Source organism: Diceros bicornis, chromosome 2 (genome assembly GCF_020826845.1).
Source record: "Diceros bicornis minor isolate mBicDic1 chromosome 2, mDicBic1.mat.cur, whole genome shotgun sequence".
NCBI classification, from domain to species: Eukaryota; Metazoa; Chordata; class Mammalia; order Perissodactyla; family Rhinocerotidae; genus Diceros; species Diceros bicornis.
This window is the reverse complement of record NC_080741.1, coordinates 36,937,882-36,944,063: the sequence shown is the minus strand read 5'-3', so window position 1 is coordinate 36,944,063 and position 6,182 is coordinate 36,937,882.

Sequence of the window (6,182 nt, the reverse complement as noted above, 5' to 3'; positions counted from 1 at the left end):
ATAGGTACTATTAACACAAATGTATTAATTTATTACAAATATATTAATACATATAAATGTATTATTTTGTAGACATGACCTGCAAAATAAACCCAACACATCAGTTTTTAAATTTTATTGATTTGGTGTAATCTAAATTTAAAAGGCATGTAGAAAAGGAATGATTAAAACACTGTAAACCTAAATTGTATGTCATTAGGCATGTTTTGAGACTGGAAAATGTTTAATATTCATGAAAATTGGGTGGGGGGATCCATTAATGCAAAGCTTCTAAGATATTTAAAATAAATAATTATTTCCCCAAATAGTTGTTTAATGTATTTTATATCTGGGTTACATCACAATGGGTTTTTTTAAAAAAAGGATTCTCTAGTAATCTTGAAAATAGTGTCTTAATACTATATCTAAGACCGCCCTTTCTAAGCCTGACTCTCAGCCATGTTACCTCCTGCAGCCTGATTTCAGGGAAGCTCCTGCTTCCTCCTCCCTCCATCCCTCTTCCTCACTCCAACCAGAGACCATGCACTTCACCTCAACAACATGCCCAGGACCTTGCTACTCAAGGTGTGGTTCCTGGGCCAGCAGCACAGGCACCACCTGGGCTTGTTAGAAATGCAGAATCTCAGACCCCACCCCAGACTTGCTGACTCAGACTCTGCATTTAACAAAATGCTCAGGGGATGGGTATGAATGGTGAAGTTTGAGAAGCACTGGCCTAAGAGACCAGAACTGATTACCTCCCTCTCCTAACTGATGGGAAAATCAAAGGATAATTAAAGAGGGTTAGATGTAGGGACTAGTCATAAAAGCGTGGGTAGGGTTAAGAGAACCACCAAGGGATGGTGGAGGGCTGTTTGGAACTGGATGAGAGTTTCAGCAATAGGGAAGGCACTGCAGGACAGGAACTCCAGCCTCAAGGAGACCACAGCCACTGTCCAGCTGTGGCCTGGAGGAGGCAGGGATTTTAAAGAGCTAGACCTCTTCTCTCACCTTGCAGTTTCTTGCCAGCACATCCCAAGGGTAACCGGAAGTCAGAGGTGAGGGAGCCCAGGCAATGTCGACCATAGGGGTCAGGCTCTGGGGCCCAGGGCAGAATAGAAAAGAGATCTGGAGGGGCAAATGGAGAAATCCAACTCGGAGACCATCAGCACCAACACCATCTGCCTTCTGTCCCTTTTTACCTCTGTGAACACCAGGCATGACTGCTCTCAAGCCACCCAATGTTGTAGACACTGTTGGTGCCCACCCAGGTCCGCTTCACTGGGCAAGTGAACCCATCCTCCAGCTGCCCTGTTGGCTGCTAAAATGCTCATTAATGCGTAACTGTACCTTTCTCACCCAGATTGCCCTTGGCCTAATGGCAGTTCCGTCACTCAGAAGTTAGGCCCACCATCTATGCCCCTAGGGCAGCTTGTAGCCAATGACTGACCCACATGGGCATACAAAAGGCCAGCCTTCTTGCCTCAAGGTTGGGACAACTTCGTGGTGTCATTCATGCTCCAGAGTTCCCATGGGATCAGGCTGAGGCTGGTCTACCCTTGTTGGTTCCTTCCTGCTTCCCTCAGAGCCCTTCTCCTGAGAGTACTCCATCCCTTGCACGAGGCTCTGCTTCAAGGGATCCAGACCTAAGACGTCCATCAATGTGCAAACTCTTATTCCCTACACTGCCACTCCTCCTCAATCCAAACTTTACCACCATATCCTCTGGAATTCTTGGGCAGACATCAACAAAATCCCTATGTCCTCCGCCTCTTCTTCAAACAGCTAATGTTTGAACTCTCCATACCATGGATCTCTGTTTTGCACTGCCTAGCTCCTCACTCTTTCCACCTGCCTCCTTCTACTTCTTTTCTTTCTCCTCGCTTGCCCTTTAGTGACATGCATGGAGCACAGTAGCTGTTGGCAGTCATGCCCGAAGTTGATTTTCATCCTTGTTTGAAACGGTAAATATTCTGCCACTTCTCAGACGTTGGCAGCAACGGACCAGCTCATCAGATCCAAAGCAAGCCCTGGATTCCAAATGTTTTTCCTAGTGGGATCCCAAATCTCTGAAAGATAAACTTCCTGGGGAGAGGAAGGAGCCTCTATCTTCTGAAAAGCCCTTGGCACGCTCATGGCTAGCAAGGACCACCCCTGCCACAGGAGATCCGAGAGTCTTTGGGGTAAGGGTTCTGCTTTGCTAGATGAATGTCAGAAATCTCACTGACCTGAGAAAATAGAGCTCATTACATGTGTCCTAGAATGACTGGGTGTGGTTAAGACAGTCCCATCCAGTGGATAGAGAAAGAAAACAGTAAAGACTAAGCAAAATAAGACATTTAATGTGATTTTTTAAAAAATCTTTGTTTTCAGGGCTGGCCCTGTGGTGTAGTGGTTAAGTTTGGTGTGTTCCATTTCAGTGGCCTGGGTTTGCGGGTTTGGATCCTGGGCACGGACCTATACCACTTGTCAGCCACGTTGTGGTGGCGACCCACATATAAAGTAGAGGAAGATTGGCATAGACGTTAGCTCAGGGCTAATCTGCCTCAGAAAAAAAATAAATAAAAAATAAAAAATTTTTGTTTTCAATGATTTTCGAAGTTCTAATTTCCCACAAGAGTGAGATTGTACACACTGCCCTAACCCAAGGAGGGGAGGGGGAAAAGACACCATCTTTTCTTTTCAATCTTATATTTTCAATCTCATATCTGTTGCCCAAATTGCTTAATTCCTTCCCATTCTTTTCTTGTAAAATGAGGCACCAGTATCTTACCCTATCAACCCCAAGAGAATAGTGAGCCAACTCACTCATTCATTCAACAAGCCACTGAAGCCAGATATTTGGGGGGTGGGGGACAGTGTTAGGTGCTGGATACGGCGGCTCGTGTGCCTGCCCTAGAGAGAGAAGCACTCTACTATGGTACAAACCACAGCCACTCCTGACTCTGATTTCGGGGGTAGGAGTGGGTCAGTCAAGGTTGTCATGGTGTCTTCCCACTCGGGGAGATGCCACGGGGACGGGGTGGGGAACAGCCTTGCCCCGGCTGCAGGCACAGGAAGTCCAATGTACCAAACCTTTGGCTGAGGCTTATTTACGGTTCCTTTCCCTCTTTCCCCCCTCGTACATAGTTTAAACTCTCTACACTAGGTCATTCAGGCCTGGAGTCACCAGAAAAAAGAAGTCGCTGTTTGGGGGATGGCAGATGCTCAAGAGTTCAGACAGCTGCGATGAAGGATTAGTTGTGGGTTTTTCTCGGTGCCTCGCTACAAACTGTGTTGCAGCTCCATGTGCAAACACTATTAGATGAGAATGTTTTCTCTGGCACCAATCCACCTTCTCCCCACAGTTTAAGTATTGAATTTTTAAAAAACTGAAGTAGCTTAGGTTTACGGCTCACATTTAAAACTTAAAAACGTTATTTCCATAAATGTTGGCAGAAACCCGCCACTGTTTATTCCACAAGCAGTCATAATAAACCCTTTCCCATTGACAATCGAACAAATCATTTTCTGTTTGCCACTGAGTTTGGTTCAACAAAATTTTTGTGCTCTTAAAATTCTCTCGGTAAGAACTCCTAAAAGCAACATTTCCTAAGGCGGCCTTTGTGGTCAGCGTACCCAGTGGTTCTCCTGGATCCCAGAAGTGAACACAACAGGTTAGGGGCAGGAATTAGAAAGTCTCAAAACTCAGAAAGACACTAGCATGTTGAATACATTGGTATGTGCGACATTTCAGTCAATTAGTCACTTTTAAACCTACGTGTATGTACAACCACCGCCCCTCCCCGTTGTGGGCAGCCTCCCTGGGTGGACCAGCCTGAGGAAAGCAGAGCAGCCGTTGGGCTCCATGCAAGTGGGTCAGAGGGCAAGTGAGGCATCTTAGGCTGGTTTTGGCAACTCCCACAAAGCTTACAAATGTGTTTGTCTTTTCAAAAGACAGGCCAGGCTGATGCTGAGCCCATGAGATCGCAATGCAGGAATCTTCTAGGCTCCTCTAAGAAACATCCTCAGGAAGGTGCTGGGTTGAGGCTGTTGAGTGCAGCCTGAACACTGGGGTTGCAGGGTAGGTTTGGAGGAATTGCCCCCTCCCGTTTTTATTTAAGATTGGTTTCCTTTGAAATAAAAAAAATTTAGTAACTCGGTTCCACAGCCTTCAATCAAAGCAAAGTGCTGACAGTGTTGATCATACTGTCCCCAGAGTTTCTTCCTCAGGGGACATTGCTTTTCAATCCCCAGTGAAAAGAGGCCAACTTCAGAGAGTGAATGAGGATGCCCACCACCACACCCAACCCTGTGTGGAACATTATCCACAAAAAGCTGGCCCCAGGCTCAGAGGAAGAGGACCAAATGGAAGCTCTGCAGGGCGCACAGCGGTGGAGGGAGTCAGACGCCCCACCCAGCCTGGTCCCTGTGGTGGTCTCCTTGCATTTTCTCGACCAGCTGGGAAGGACAACTGCTGCCAGGAGCTATAAGGAGAGGTAGCTGGTGGGTGCACTACCTCCACTGACCCAGGAATCCTAGGGCAGGGCGTCCACTCACTGGGTCCCCCTCTATTTTATAGTCCTGACTTCAAAAGGAAGTTTCTCTAGTGGATGGAGTAGACGGTGGGGCAAGGGAAGAAAGGAGAACCCAGTACTCCATGGGCAGAAGCCCTATAGGATCTCACTCCTCGCTGGGCTGAGGGTGTTCTGATTGGGAAGCTGCTGTGCCCCAAGTGCAGCCACCAATAACGCCAATAACACTGACTCCTTTGACTACACAGCCCCCTGAGAATGCAGACTCTGTTGAGGTGGGCAAATTCGGTCAAAGCCATAGGAGTAGGTTATTGTCTTGAGTTGGGTACCCTAGAAGGAGAACCTGACATGAGGATTCTTATGCAGATAAAAGAGGAAGTGCTCTCAAGAGAAAGGGGATGAGGGAAGCAGGATGGCGCAGGAGACATTGCATACATCTGAGTTCCCAGAGGTTGGAATAGTGAGATGGGGGAAAAAGCAAGCCTGAAAAAGCAAAAATATGTGCGTTTTCCACCTCCAATTAATCACCATTACACTAAAGACGCAAAATTCTATCTCCTTTCATTCCTTTCCATGCCATTGTGGGAAAAGTCCTATCTCCCAAATGCTGTGCCAGTTTCCTCCTACCTCCAGACCTGGAGGGTCCCAACTAGACTAACTGCCTTATTGGAGGAGGGAATAAGGTTGAATAAAGAAAGCTCAGATTCCAGAACACCACATCCGCCTGGTTTTCTCCCACCTCATAGGTGGCTCCTTCTCAGGCTCTTTGGTGGGTTTCTCATTTCCCAGAGAGCCCCAGGGCTCTGTCCTTGGCCCTTTTCTCTTGCTTCTCAATATATACATACAACCTAGGGGACCCCATCCAGCCTCACGGCTTTAAATACCATTTACATGCTGATGATTCATTAGAGGGCACTGTGGAGCTCTGCCCAGACCCCCTTCACAGAGCCAGTACCCACATCCCCGCCCCCACCCCCTCACGGTGCCTGTTGGCTGCCAGTGGTCTAGTCACTTTTCCAGAGAATTGCCCTCGGCTGACCAAGCTATTTGCCTTCAAAGGTACAAATTTTATTTGCAGCCTGAACCTCCCATCCCAACCTCAGACAGCTTGCTTTGCACCAAATTACTTACTTGCCCCCCACTCCCCCCCCATCTTCCCCATTTCAGTAAATAACAATTCCATCCTTCTGGTTGTTCAGGCCAAAAACCTAGAGGTCACTGTTAGCCCATCTCTGTCTCTTACACTCCACATCCAATCTGTCAGCAAGTCCTATTGGCCCTGCTTTCAAAATAAATCTACAATCTGACCAATTCTCACCATCTCCATTGCTACTGCCTAGGTCCGAGCCAGCCTTCCCCTTGCCTGGAATTTTGCAGGAGCCTCCTAACTGGTTTTCCTGCTTCTACCCTTGCTCACTTTCAGGTTTCTCACAAGATGGCCGCTAGAGAGATCCTTGTAAAATGTCAGTCAGTCAAGGCACTCCTCCACTCAAGCCTTCCAGTGGCTCCCATCTCACTCAGAGTAGAAGCCAAAGGCCTTACACTGGCCTCCAAGGCCCTAAGCCATCTGTCCTCTCCCTCACCCCATATATATCTCTCTAGCCTCATCTCCTTCCCTTCTTCCCTTTGCCCACTCCTCTCCTTGGCCTCTGTGCTATTCCCTGACCACAGCAAGCATGTTTCACTGTA